Source organism: Bos grunniens, chromosome 9 (genome assembly GCF_055505025.1).
Source record: "Bos grunniens cultivar Pamir isolate PY7600 chromosome 9, Bosgru_T2T1.0, whole genome shotgun sequence".
Lineage (NCBI taxonomy): Eukaryota > Metazoa > Chordata > Mammalia > Artiodactyla > Bovidae > Bos > Bos grunniens.
The window spans coordinates 73,106,147-73,121,638 of NC_141173.1; the positions used below are offsets into that span (position 1 = coordinate 73,106,147).

The window sequence follows — 15,492 nt, forward strand, 5'->3', positions numbered from 1 at the left end:
GATTCATGCCGGATGCACACCAACCAGCGGCCAGGTATTCATGAGCCCCTTCGGGCCTTTTATTAAAATTAGAGCTGCCCACTGGCCTCATCCAGGGAGGTTTCTAACTGCAGCCCAACTCTAAGCAGAGGCCTGCACCGGCCGGCCTGGGAGTGGGACTTGGGGGCGCGGCGGGTGTTCGCGCCGCTGCTTGGAGCTCCCGGACCGTTAGTCCCGTCTCGCTCTCGCAGGCAGCACCCTTCAAGTGGCCCCCGAGGGGCCCCGAGGGCCCAAGCACAGCCGTTCAAACTGGCGAAGTGTGCGCCTCTCGGAGTCCCCCGGGTCATTCCAGGGCCACTTGGGCGCGGAGCTGCAGAAGGGCCTCAGTCCTCAGGCGCCCGGCTTCCGTGTGAGCAGAGCCGCCGCCGCCTCTGCCCAGCACCCCGGTCCCAGCGTGCAGCCGCCCTCTCCCTCCTCCCATCCTTCTTGGATCCAGCTACGCGGCTTAAAAGCCTCTCAAGTGCTTCCCGGCTTCCAAGGCAGAGTCCTGACCGCAAACCCAAGTTGAGTATGGTTGCCAAAGGGACAGGCGACAGAAATGCCACCTAACCCCCCTGCATGATCTATCACCTATCTATCTATCCATTCTTTTACCTGTCATATCCTATCACTGTATTTTAGGACTAGGATTAGCATTCCTTCACAAGAGCTTGATCACTTAAATTAACGCGTTTGTTTTAACCGAAAAAGCGAAGTCGGACTTTTTCAAGACAGAAAATGTATTCGTCAGAATTAGAAAACAACTTTTAGCTGTTGAGGACCAGCTTCGCTAACTATATTGAATGGTGGACCTTTTCTATGAATTGAATGAACTAACAGAAGTGGCAAGGTTTTGCCCCACCCCCACCCCTCAAAATAAAAACCCTAAAGTCCGTTTATATTACACTGTATGCCAGAAATTACGTACTCATGTGTAACTACTAGCTAAAAATGTACAAGGGATGCACAGTTTTTTCGCAATCTTTCCAGGCGGTTCTCAAGCAAAACAAGTCTAGCCTATTCCACACCTTTCCCCACTAGCCCCACCTCGTCAAGCCCTTAGGCAGGCCGGGCCGACCCGGACACCAGGAAGGAGGAAGGGAAAGTGGAGGAAAGGGCGGGGGAAAGTGACGGGAGCAGTGAGAGCCGGATATGACTGGCTAGCGAGGAACCCAGCCGGGCCCTGTCCGGCGGCGCTCTAGCCGCCGCGCGTTGTCTCTATGCTCCCCCGCGTCTGGTCTATTTATTGTCGCGGGGAAGCAGCGGCCGCCCTGTACCCGGAACAACAAAGCACGAAAGACGGAGCCCGAGCCTTGGGGGCTCCTAGCAACCGGCCGGGGCGGGAGTTCCATGGAGACTGGGGAGCGCGCTCGCCTCATCATCATCCTTATCCTCCAGCTTATCCTTCGCGTCCGCCGCAACCGGCAGCAGCGCTGCCGCCGCGTCCTCTGCCGCCGCCCGCTCTTCCCACGGTAACCCGGTCGGCGACCCTGGGCGGGGGGTAGCGCGGTCTTCGGGGCTGCCCAAGTGCCGGCTGCGGGGCGTCTTGGCGCGGGGCGGGCTTGTGCGGAGCCGCGGCCGTGCTCCTGATGGAGTGTGCGGGGGCGGATGCCGGGGCTGGGGGGAGAGCAGCTCCGATGCGGAAAATTGGTCCAGCGGCCGAGGGAGGGTCCAGCTTTCAGGAGGACGGGGTGATATTTGGGGATCTCGTCTGGGATAACGGGGTGGGGGTGGGGCGTCACTGCCTGGGAACGTTATCCGGCGGGATGTAGGATAAGAAAAGATATATTTTTATTTATTGGGTTAGCCACCACTGGGGAAGACTGGAGAAGGGAAATTCCCCATCTTTCTCTGTGGAGCCCTCACCCAGGGAACGGGAAATCGTGCAAAGATGCTAAAAGGGTCCGTTGCTTCCCAGAAAACTTCCTGCGGCCTCGGCCGCGGCGGGAAGGCTCCCAAATAGCACCTTGGTCGGTTCCTACTTTTGGCAATGCCTGCAGCACCTCCCCCCACCTTTTTTTTGTTGTTGTTAGTAGTAGTAGTATTAACCAGAATTAGGCTTGATGAAGGATCTGGAACTGAGGAGAATAAAATAGGTAGGACGTAGGGCTAAGCAAGGTTGAGAACCGGGGTAAGAGGATAATAGCCAGTAAGAGGTCTAAAAGTAAATTCGATTGGAAATGACGGTTTTTAAACTCTCTCCTTCTGCCGAGATGTGCTTCTGCGGGCTCTGTCAGTGTGTTCATTGCAATAGGATTCAGACCGCAGCCAATCCACGTCTGTGAGCTCTCTGACTGCATCTGTCACCTGCAGTTCTAGAGAGACACTGGCAGTTGACCAGCGTGGGCTTGTGTATTTAGAGTTAAGGAGAGTGACTTAAAATTGGCTCAAGGAAAGAAAAGGAAACGAGCTTGGTGTGATTTTTGTTTGCAGAAAGAATGACATTTTCCGTGGGGAAATTGAAAAAGAGAAATATGAGAAGGTTTAGCTATTTTAGCATAATCTGCATGCAGTCTTTTGGAAAGTTTGAGAGAATGGCAGTTAAATCGAAAAAGGACTTTTATCATCACTCTAGTTGAAAGAATTATTCACAGCTGATATCTTGCTTACCAGTTTGTGCCATTTCATTAGGCCTTAGGCCTCTGTTTAATGGTTTTATGCTTCCCAAACCTTTCTAGGTCAGTAAATGAGGTTTTCCTGTGGCATACTGAAATGGCCATATACGCATGCTACAGTAATACTATTTTTGTGTCCAGCGGGAACAAAGCTCTTTAGTTGAAGATTAAAGATGAAAAGAAAATTGATAAATCACAGAAGCAATGATGTCAACCATGGTTTCTGTTTGTCCCTTACTTTTTTTTCCCTCTCACTTTTCCCCTAAATCTGGCTTGTCTTAAGTAAAAACGTTTCATCCTGCTCCCCCAAACCCCTGCTTTTGTACTCTGCCCTCAAAGTCAGTCTCCGAGACTATTATGATCTGCTGCTCTGTGCTCTTGATTGGTTGATGTCAGAATCGAGTTTTTGACTCGGGTATTTTCATGGAATTGAGGTACAGTATCTCTTGTTAAACCAATTTCATATATGTGCAAAGAGGTGGGAAGATACCTTTAACAAAGATGCAAAATATAAATATTGTGTGTGTGTTAAGTTGCTTCAGTCGTGTCTGACTCTTTGCACCCCTTTGGACTGCACCCTGCCAGGCCTCTCTGTCCATGGGATTCTCTAGGCAAGGATACTGGAGTGGGTTGCGTGCGCTCCTCCAGACGATCTTCCCAACCCAGGGATCGAACCCGCATCTTGTGTTGGCAGGCAGATTCTTTACAACTGGCGCCACCTGGGATGCCCGGGAAGTACAAACATTGGGAAACTTAAAATTGCATTTTAAACCTCTTGAGAAGAAAAACCTAATATTGTCGTCTGTAGATTAGTGAGTCAAGGACTTTGGCTTACTCTCTTGTTTGAGGTTGTGCTGGGGGATGATGGCACTTGAGGTGCTGGAGGATGTTCTTGGTTCATGTGAGATTCAGTGAGTTCCCTCTGCCTCAGGGCTGCTGTCACACTCACTTCATTTAGATCTTAATTGCTGCTGCCTCTTCCCTTTACCCCTTCTGTGTTTGAGGAAAAGGATTTAAGCCCCAGCTACCTCAGCTTCTACATTTATTAACAATCCCCGCTTTCCCTGCCATCTGCTCCAATATTTGCAGCATTTCGTGTTGTCTTAGTTCCTCTCTTCACCTAATCATGTCCCAATCAAAAATGATTCCTTATGCTGTTTGTATTATTTCTGTTTCTTAGGGAGTTTTCAACATATGTCCTTGGCCTGTGTATCCTTTTCATTAACGTTACTTTGTCTGTTGCATTTTCCTTCTGTATCCCTCCGCTTATATTGAGAATGGAGTATTCATGTCAGATGTTCTCTATTCATTCTGAACTAACAACTGTTGGTTGTATGATATGACAGGTAAGAGCCTTATGCTGAGAATCAAGACTGTACTGAAATAAGGCATGTAAAAATGTTTGAACTTTTAGGAATAAAAGGTGTTACAGAAGTCCAGTTAGTAACACTATTATTGAAGATGTAGTCACTTTTTTAAAAAAAAGATAAAAGATATAGTACAGCCCTCTCTGTTTTTAATTGAACCTTAGATTTTCAAAATTTGTACTCTAAAAACCTTGTCTTAACATCCAACTTTTCAGATCATTTTGCATCTGAGTACTTGACTGAAATTATGCTTTGCCAAATTAGAGGGGAAAACTAAGTGAGTCCCATAATTTTTTTTCATGTGTGGGAAATTGTCATATCAAAATTTTTATAGATGTATATATATAGAATATATAGAATTTGCTATAAAGTAGTATGAATAAATAGGAAATTTACAGCTGAAAACTTCTGGAGAGTGTTCTTTCTTAGCATGAACGTGGCACATTATTTAAAAATCAGCAAATACTGTATAATTTAGTTAAGTGGGTATCAGTGCTGTTTTTCGGTGAAGGAGGCTTATAATTACCTAGTGATTGATTTCTTTCTGTTGCATCATAGCCCGTGTGATGAATAATTGTTAAATGGATTTTAGAATTGATAATAGTAGAATGTTTCCACAGTGTTCTCAAAACCTGTAGTGCTTTGGCAGTTTAGCTGTATTGTGGCATTTGAATTAATAAAGATTTCCTGAAATTTACACCCATGTTTGTTGTACCTTTAATATGTCTGATGCCATGGTATGTAAAGCTGTATTAAAGGTGTCTCTCATCAGGTGCGTTTTTGTGCACTTGTAGATAGCAGGGAAATGACATAGGTAGACACCAAAACATGACAAACACAAATCTGGATTTTAAAGCCTTTATTACATGCTTCCTGGTGCTATACTTACTGGTGTATGGATTTCATCATGCCTGGTAAATTAGAAGTTTCTTGGGGATCAGGACTGTAAATTGCCATCCTGTTGTATGTTTGTATGTGTGTGTTTTGAAGATTAACATTAATTAAAGGATATACATATTTTATTTCTTTCCTTTCAGGGACTTATCTAGTAGATGAAGGGAACTTTTAGACATCTAATCTAATTAGGAATCTAATCCTGATGCCTAAAATTAAACTTTTATATTGGCTGTATATTCTAAGCAACAAAATTTCTCAAACATGATTAGGGCTTTTTTTTTTTAACCAATTCAAATAATAAAAATAATGGTTTACTGCTTTGAGTTGATACAGTATTTGCTCTTGTCCCATGACTGTCACTTTGAGTAATTTCAAAAGGGTAAAAGAGTATATTTATCTGAGGTCTTCCCAGGCCATGTAGACAAATTTGATTCTTGTATTGTGACACAACCTTTGATTTAGAAGAAAAATGGAGTATGTTTGTATAGTTGTGAAAAAACAAGATTCCAGAACTGTGTCATAGTAGAAAGGAATCAGTTCAGGTCGTATCAAAAATTGTACCCATCTGGTCTTTTCATGTGGTTAACGGGTGATAAAATTCACAATTTGGTTTAAATGGCTTGTTTTGTAATGCGAAGTGTGCTGCTTGGGGATCCCACTAAATACTAAAAACAAAAACCATAACATACTAAGGTGAATTCTGGGACAGTTCAAATCAGCCTTCATGTGTGAGTCCATAATGAAGCTATTTAAAATTTCACCCCCAAAAAATGCACCATAAAACTTTAACTGGCGACTTTGACCATGCAAATATTCATCTGTCAAGAAAGAATACTGAAAATCAGATTGCATCTTTATGGATGGTTTTCTCGGGACCTATATGGATGACTCTTTGTATTTTAATTGTCATCGTTACCATCATAGACTGCTGTCCATAGACACTGAGACCTGATACACCTTTGTTTTGTAATTCAGTAAGTGAGAACTGAGAACATTTTAAAAGAAGTCAGAATTTGTTTTTATTAATGAAATGGTTTCAAAGAATCAGGCATTAACTTTCTTCCCTCTAATAAATTACAGTTTTCATTGTAAAATCAGTTTTGATCAAAATCTGTTATACTTTCTTGAGACTAGGCTTTGTATAGCGCTTGTATGGACTCTGGATACAGGCTGCCTGTGTTCAGTGTGGTGGCGATGCTGCTTATTAGCGGTATGGCCTTGAACAAGTCTTTTCACTGCCTTCATTCCCCAGTTTCTTAGCTGTAAAATGGGGTTAATGTTAGTACCACCTCATAGGGTTGCCGTGATAAGGAAGTGTAAAGCACTTAGCACAGTGTTGTGCGAAGTTAGCTGAAAAGATACTGGCTGGTGCTTGTTGCGGTGGCACAGTTAACTTTATTTCTTTCAGTTGGAGGCGATTAAAACATTGAAACTCTTTGTAATGCTGCCTGTTGGACTCATGTCTGCTTATTAGGTCTTCGGAGGGGAAAGGACTTTTGTTTTAATTTTGAATCGTCACACAGACATCTGGTTATCACTTATGGCAGATGGACTCAGTAAAAAGAGACATCTCTGTTTCTTGGAAAAGGAAGGCCAACAAAGGCTGGTCTGGCACCATGTTGCAGCTATTGAAATGCTATTTCCCTGTGGACTTGACTGCTTGTTTAGTTGTATGGTACTTCTGAATAAAAGGAATAGACCCCAGTGGTTTCATTTAGCAGAATTTGTCTTTCTGTAGAATACACTGTTTTTACTTGTATAACCGTAGGTGATGGTAAACTTGAAACTTGCTGATGTCATTGTCAGACCATTTAGCTTGAGGTTTTTGTGTCAGTATAAATGTGCTCTTCATAGTAGCTTTCTTATCATTTTAGATGTAGTTGAAACTGCTGCTCTGCTCTGATAATACAAGTAGCTCAGGAATGACTGCATATGATTGCAAGATTATTTGTTTATGATAAGGTTGACACCAAATACTGAGACTGCCTAATCAGGGAGTAACCTGATAAATATAGCTTTATTAGACTGCTGTTGAAATGGCTAATTTTTTTTAATGTTAAGTCCAAATGTTTTAGTTTAGTTATATGGACCTTTGAAATTATTGACTAGAAAATGACTATTTCTGCTTAAGTATAATAAATTGCAAACTGTTCTCTATTTTTGGCTAATGTATAGGTCTTAGTTTTTAGTTGAAATAATATTTTTTATAAGACATATGGAAGTTTATATAAAACACATTATTAAAAGTATGTTTTGCTTTCAATATACAGGGGTAAAATTTTATAATTCTTCCATATTGTGCAATTTTTGTTTTAGTTGGTTTTTATAACTCTCCCTCCCCCAGATTGGTAAATATGTTTGTGTTTAGAGGCGTGACTTTTGTTTTCCTTTTTGAAGAGAGTGACATCTAGTTGCTACTGTTGATTTCATTGAGTACTGATAACTACATTGGCCACAATAGAGGAAGTACTGATGTAATATTGTTAACATAATGCCTATAACCATCATGGAGTCCAGATCTAAAAAAATATTGAAATAAGCATAGAAATGATCCTGGCTGTTTCATATATATATTTTCATATAAGTGTGTGTGTGTGTGTGTGTGTGTGCGCGCGTATACATACACATGTATGCTAAGTCACTTCAGTCGTGTCTGACTCTGTGCGACCCCATAGACAGCAGCCCAACAGGCTCCCCCATCCCTGGGATTCTCCAGGCAAGAACACTGGAGTGGGTTGCCATTTCCTTCCCAATGCATGAAAGTGAAAAGTGAAAGTGAAGTCGCTCAGTCATGTCCGACCCTCAGCGACCCCATGGACTGTAGCCTACCAGGCTCCTCCATCCATATATCCTTTAATTTTAGATATTCTGAGAACTGTATTGGGAACTTTTATGACAACAGGTCTTCAAGGTGTCAGTACTATTGCCCAGAATAAAAGCTAGGTGTTTTATTCTGCCACATGGTTAATATTTCCCTGGTGTTCTCAACATCACTCTTTTTCAGGGACAGGTGTTGCCATCTTTCAGACGTGAAGATAATAAAACCAGTGTGTAACCCCAAAGTGCAGATCTGAAGATGGGCGTTTGGTTTGTGAATACGGCCAACACTTAATAGATCCTGTCGTTGTTTGAACCTCTGTTTAGGTTCATGAGGAACCTGCAGCTTTTATGAAACAAGAACCTTTTCTTTTGAATTTGCCAAATACTTCTGTTGAGCCCAAAACCTTTTTTCTGTCACCTGCTTATGGCTGTGGTGAGCATCTTGTATATCTGTAGTTTCTTGTATGCATGTGCAGCCTAGTGAGGTGGTAATGAGCCTCCCTTAATTGCTTATGGGTTGACCACATCCCAGGATGTGGCAGGTTAGGGTGATGGTAGGAGCCACAGCTATGTAGAAGACACAGTCACCAGTTCATTGGACCTTCCTGAAACAAACTTGGTGTGCTCATCTCAAAAGTCTGCCAGATTTCTTAATTCAGTTCTCTCCTCTTTTTTGTTGGTGGGGGAGAAGCTGAGATAAAGGATGTGACATGGTTCAACAATTCACAACTGATTTAAAAAAAAATCATATTAATCTATGAATAATGCTTTTTTCCATCATCACAGCAGCATATTGCCAGTATAAATCTTGTAATCTTGAAAATTCCACTTCAATGCATAGTGTAAACCTACTTTGGATAATTGTTAATTTGTCCATATATTAAGAATGCATGCCTTTAAAGTTACTCTTAGTAGGCTTTTTGTTTGGGGCCTGTTAAATTGGAAGAGTTTCAAATCTGTGAAACTATGTTCTTAATTTATCTGTATTGTATCCTCACTCTCACTTTATAAAGAGAGGAATAATGGCTTTATTATCAATCCATTCCTCCCCCACCCCCTTCCCACTTAGCAGCCACCCAACTCCATAATTCTTTCTTTCAGTTGTCCTTTTGCATTTAATTCAGCAACTACTTATTGAGTTTAGGACCAAGTACCAGTTACTAACCCACATTCCAAAGATACACATTTATATTAAATCGTTCTCTTTAAGGATCACAGTGCCTACAGTCTAGTAGACAGTTAAGTACAGTCAGTACCTTTGCACTTGTGCCCTCTACTTGGAGTCTCTTCTCTCAGTGTTTCATATAACTGGCTCCTCCTTAACCTTCAAGATCTCATTTTAAAAATAATTTTCATTTCTAAGGAAGTTAAGAGGCCTTCCTGGATCACTCTGAAGTTTCTCTCATGCCATTTCTTTTATAACATAGATCACAGTCTCTAATTATTCTCATTGCTTGTCGTCTGTTTCTTCCACTGGAGGACAACTGTCAGGAGGGCTCCTTACCTGACCATTTTATTCTGAGCAAGTATTTCTGAGGGGATTAATTATTTGTTTTGGATACATTGGTTTAGCTCAATGAATATGCCTAACAGATAGGAATCTGGATTCAGTCTCTGATAGGTTAATATTGAAGTAAGACCTCTAAATTTATGGATAGTGATTGAAGCCTGGAAAGCTTAAATTAAAAAGTATTTAAGGCAATGATTTATAACCTTCAAAGATCTTAAATCCTTTTGAAAATATGAAGAAAATAATGGCCTCCTCAGATACGTATCCAGGTTAGTGTGGATATGATTCCAAGGGAGTTTGCCCTCTAGAACCCGTTGCTGACCTTTTAAGGGAATGTCACTGACTTCCCTGAAGAATTTATGATTTAAGAGGCAGACAGAGCAATATTTGAGATAGGAGGAGAACCTAGGAAAGGTGCCTCAGAAGCCAAGCATAGGGAATAGTGAGGAAGAATTTGGGGAATCAGGGGTTCCCAGTGCTTTAAGCTCTGCTGCTGCTAAGTCGCTTCAGTCATGTCCGACTCTGTGCGACCCCATAGACGGCAGCCCACCAGGCTCCCCCGTCCCTGGGATTCTCCAGGCAAGAACACTGGAGTGGGTTGCCATTTCCTTCTCCAGTGCATGAAAGTGAAAAGTGAAAGTGAAGTCGCTTAGTCGTGTCCCAACTCTTCACGACCCCATGGACTGCAGCCTACCAGGCTCCTCCATCCATGGGATTTTCCAGGCAAGAGTACTGGAGTGGGGTGCCAGCACCTTCTTCGGCTTTATGCTCTGGAGTAGTCCAATAAAAGGAAGTGTCAGTGGTGACACTGGATTCAGCAAGGAGCAGTTTTTTGTAACACTTTATCCCAGGCAGAGGCAGAAGGCAGATTGTGACAATTTAAGGCATGAATCCGAGTTAAGAAAGCCACACATGGGAAACAGTGCAGAAATCTTGATGTTCTCTATGATAAATAGCCCTGGTGTGAGACTATAACCCATTTTAAGGACCTACTGAGAGGGAAGTTCCATCATTTTGTTGACCTGTTGTGGCGTTTCAGCCCAGTGGTTCTCAACTGACTGCCCCATTAGAAACAACTTGGAAATGTTTTTAAAATCAGGGCTGTGCAAAGGTTAGTTAATCAATATCTCTGGGGCTTGTGCCTCTTTTATAGCTTTTATTTTGTTTTGTTTTGGCTTTTTCTTAGAATTAAGAACCAGTGTACCCATCAGAAAACCTCCTTATCACTCTTGTGTATTCTGTGTTAGAACACTTTCTTGTACATTATCATCAGTTACTTAGCTTACTGTCATGCTAGTTTTAAATCAGTTCCCTGTAGTCCTTTTTACATTGAATTTGAATTTCTAATTCAAAATATTTTTTGTGGCTTTCTTCTGATCTTTAGCCGAGTTGTACACATATGTCTTCTTTGGATGATACAGCCCTCAATCAGTGAAAGATCTGCCCATTTCTGAGTAAAACAAGAAATTCTTAATGGTGCCAACATGTGGAAAGTATTCACTCTGTAGTCCTGTTTGCTTTTATTTAAATGTTGCCTTTTTTTTTTTTCACTAAATAGCAAAAACTGTTTTTTAACTAGAAAAGTTTGAACTCTGTACACTGTTTTCCAAATAGCTAATTTCATAATCTTACCCTCCTGTTTTTAAAATGGCAGTCATACATGACCCAGACCTTAAACAGTTTGTCTCCATTAAAACAGACATTTCATATGAAAGGTAAGCCTATAAAAGTGGTTGAAAGGAAACTGTCAAAATACGAAATTCAGCCTGTTGTGTTTTCACCTTGCAGTGCTTTCTCTGGATTAAATTCTTGATGAGCTGTCAGAAGTTCAAGCTTGAATGCTGCATTCACACCCTTGAAATAAAAATTAGAATATGGAGAAAAATGATCTTTATGCATGCCAGCCTTGACACCAGCCACAAGCTGGAAGAGGGTTTATTCAGTTTGTTAGCAACCTCATGAATTAACATTTTTACTTGCAAAGAAAACGATAATCTTAAAAGAGTCTGCTGTGTTAATAGCATCAGCATAATGATGAGATTAGTCACAAATTGTAGTTACTTATCATGGGTAACTTAAGGCAGATATCAAGATTCTCTATAAAGAGATAAACTTGCTGATTTTTTAAATGAAGTTTTCCTGTTTTTCCAGGTACCTAGCTAAGTAAACATTAGCAAAATGTCTGTTTTGTAATTTGTTGTAGACTTGGTCAGACTCTTTCTTCTTGTCTATTCCTGTCTCCGTCTGCCCCATATTCCACTGCCCCCTCCAGAAAAACACCTGACATAGTCAACAACTACTTTTTGTGTTGGTTTGAGATGATTTTGTTATTGTTAGGGCTTTTTTTTTTTAATTCACTGTTAAATTTAGTTGTTTTCTAAATCCTTATATCATTTACCAGATACATCAAAGTTGTTTTATTTTTACCCTTGCTTTTAGACCTGAAACAACATGATCTGTTTTTGCATTCCAAAGCTGGAGGACCACAATGAATAACTGGAAATCCTTTCCATTTTTGCACGTTTCTCTATCCATGGAAGATGAAGAAAGAATATAATAATAGTAACAATAAGAATAGCTAAATTTGAATGCTTATCATGTACAAGTACTATGCTAAATGGTCTGCATGAAATTTTAGTTTTCCCAACACTTGGCGATAGATGCTGTTACCTGTTATTTTATGGATGTGGAAGTTGAGGCACAAAGGCATTAAATAACTTTCCCAAGTCATATGACTGATAAGTGGTAGAGTCTGGATTTAACCCAAGTAATCTGCTCTGGAGCCTGGGCTCTTAAAACTTGTTTCTCTGTGCGTGTTTGGAGATACTGCTTTTTAATAATCTCAAGCTAACAGTTAACCTCTCACAGACACTTCATTGAATGTGTTTCATGCCTTGGGACCTATACCAAGACTTGGGTACAGAAATAAGTAAGAATTGATCATTCTTCTGAGGAGCTTATTGTCTACCACGGAGACACTGAAATATGAAATTCCACTGTAGTGTGAGCAAGTGCTGTGTAGTGGGTCCCCGGGCAGCATGGTCATGGGTCTCAGAGTGTCCATCATGGTAATGGATGCCCTGGCTCAGTCTTGGAGACCAGAGGTCTTAGTACCTTTGATTTCTTATTTTATCCAGCATGGTTTTAATTACCTTCTACATGTGGGTTTCTAAGATTTCACCTGCAGTCTAGACCTAGGCCTGTCCTGAGCAGTGGACTCTTACCTGATTGTTTCTCCTTGTGGATGTCTCACAAGTTCCTTCAAATCAACAGGTCAAAATCAGAATCCTTACCCCCTTGCAAACCTGCTCTGCCTCCAGTGTGTCTGTCCCAGTAGACAGCGTCTTAGGCCACAAACCTGGAGGCATACTCCATCTCCATTTTCCTCTTCTCCATATCAGTCGCAAAGCTCTGTTCCCTCTGTCTCCTAAAGAAGTCTCTCTCTGACCTACCGCTTTGCCTCTTCATCCACCCTGCTCCCACTACTGTCCCTTCTCACCAGGACCGCAGCGGTGGACCTGAGTTTTCTGCCCTTTCTTGCCTTGCATCCCATTCTCTTGTTAAAGAAATGGCAATGATAGAGTCTCATGAAAAGCAAATACGTTATGTCATTTCTTGCTTCTCTTTAGTCCACCAGTTTCTTGGAATAAATGTGAAAATCCTTAACATGGTCTGGAAGGCAGGACTTAACCCTTCCCTGCACCTCCAGCCTGGTCTCGTGCCCCTTTCCCTCTTCCCACTCTAGCCAGACTGGCCCTTCTTCACATCTGAACAGTTCACATTCCTCTCCTCAGAGCTGAGAAGGCCTGCTGTCCCCTCTGCCAAGCCTTCCTCACTACTGGATCCCCATCCACTAAGATGGGGCCTGATGCTTAGATTACCGTTTATTGTTCCAGAACTGATTATGAATGAAGGTAACTTGTAGAACAAGTAGGAATGAGCCAGGTGTAAAAATAGGCATTAATCATTTTTAGCTGAAGAAATAGCATAAGCAGGCAAAAGACTGATACTTCTTTACATATAAGAGCATTTATAAAATCAGTAGGATATCTCAGAAGGAAAATGAGCAAAGAATATGAGGAAATTAGCCTAGAGTAAATATAACTATTAATATTTGAAAAGTTCACTTTCATTAGTGTTCAAGGAAAATTAATGAATTCAATATTACTGTTTTTCTTAGCAAAAGTTGCAGATATTTTTACAAAATCTTTTGTTGACTAGATGCAACAGCATATGCATATGATCTCAACCTTGTTTAGTATATACAAATAAGTATGTGGACTTAGCAGCCTAAAAACATGTGCCCATATGAGCATAGAAAAACAGTAGTAATTATCACAGTGGTGGGACTATAGATGACTTTTTTTCTTTAAATATTTCTTATGTAATCAGAAAATGACATATAATCTTTAAAAATCATATGTTAAGACCACTTATTTGAAATACTAAGAAATCTAGCCAAAATAAATTTTTCTTTTACATAGTAAGGAATCTCTATGCCAGATTTCTTCATCTTTGAGTTTGAATCCCCAAATTTCAAGTTGTATTCATCAAAATATACTTTATCCTCTTATAATAGTACATTAGTTAAAATTAATGTTAGCATTGACTAGTGTAATGTTACTTTAATAGAGCATATTATAATTTGTGCTGGAGAAGGAAATGGCAACCTGCTCCAGTATTCTTGCCTGAAAAGTCTCATAGACAGAGGAGCCTGGTGGGCTACAGTCCATGAGGTATCAAGGGCTCAGACACAACTTAGCAACTAAACCCCACGCTATTATAATTTGTGAGGTGCTCATTAATCCCTCAAATCAGTCATATTGTGAGTAAATAGTGTTGTTTGTATTTTGCATATAAAGGTAAGAACAGTTTAGAATCAGTCTGTGTCACATAGCATCCATTTTAGAGTCCACACCTTAACACCCAAGTTTTCTTACTTCACAGATACATTTTAGTACATATTAAAATAGTGAAATCCTTTAACAGTCTACTGTTTAAACATTGTTAATATAGGATAAGTATTGGATTATGTATTCTCAAATTGCAAGATGCTTAGTTGCTCAGTCGTGTCCAACTCTTTGCAACCCCATGGACTGTAGCCCACAAGGCTCCTCTGTCCATGTGGATTCTCCAGGCAAGAATACTGGAGTGTGTTTCTAGGCCCTCCTCCAGGGGATCTTCCCAACCCAGGGATCAAACTCAGGTCTCCATCATTGCAGGCAGATTTGTTTTTGTACTGGAACTTTTTTATGATTGTGTAAACCAGTGACTTAAGCACTCATTCTGAAAATCAGCATTGTTTAAATCTTCCTCCACCACCTTTTAGGCATCATTACAGATATTTTTATTGACTGAAACATAAAATATACTTCTCCTTACTGATTTTTTAAATAGATGGTTGCTGGCAACCATCAGAGTTGTTTAAAAACCAGTACCTTTCTCTGTAATAATCTATAAGGGAAAAGAATCTGAAAAAGAATAGATGTATGTATATGTGTAACTAAATCATTTTGCTGTGCACTTGAAAGGAACACGACGTGTGAATTAACTGTACTCCAATGTAAAATAAAAACTAGAGAAAAACAGTATTTGTAATTTTCTTGATGTAGATTTTTAAAAATTGTAATAACTATTCTGATATACCAGTCTTCAGAATTGGTATTTAGAAAAAGTCAAAGGTAAAAGGTAGATACATATGTAGTGAAGATAGAGGATGGCATCACCAACTCAATGGACGTGAGTTTGAGCAAACTCTGGGAGAGAGTGAAGGACAGGCAAGCCTGGCGTGCTGCAGTCCATGGGGTCACGAAGAGTTGGTCAAGACTTAGCAATGGAACAACAACAAATTACGGTTTTGTACATACTTTCTCTTTTACTTAAGCATTTGTTAACTGTTTTTTGTCATATGAGTAGTATACTATATGATCCTTTCCTTCAGAATCCTTTCCTTTAGAATATACAAGGATTTTTGTGGTCAGGCATATTGTTAATAAAATTTTCTGCATGTGGCTAGAACACAAAAACGCCAACACCAAGAACTGTTGGTATAAAGTATAAGCTGTTGGGCCACACACAGAAGTGTCTTCACAATGCGATGTCACCAGGTCAGACGGATTTTGCAGTTTGGTCATCTGCCTGTGCTGTTGCCCCTCCGTGCGTCTAACTTCCTCTCTGTATTGTCCATTTGAATGCAAGTGTTTGTTGTAGGAAAAGTGGGGAGTTCAGAATGGGTTGTCAGTTTAACTAAACTACATAATAGTTC

General features: G+C 40.7%; 1 protein-coding gene across 1 annotated transcript in view; it reads left to right on the forward strand.

The window, feature by feature from the left end:
- Positions 1–271: 271 nt before the first annotated feature.
- TBPL1 (TATA-box binding protein like 1) overlaps positions 272–15,492 on the forward strand; it is a 39,994-nt gene continuing 24,773 nt past the window's right edge. Inside the window, exon 1 of the mRNA XM_086317956.1 lies at positions 272–1,490. The gene's annotated coding sequence lies outside the window, so the exon portion shown is untranslated. The remainder of the gene's footprint in view (positions 1,491–15,492) is intronic.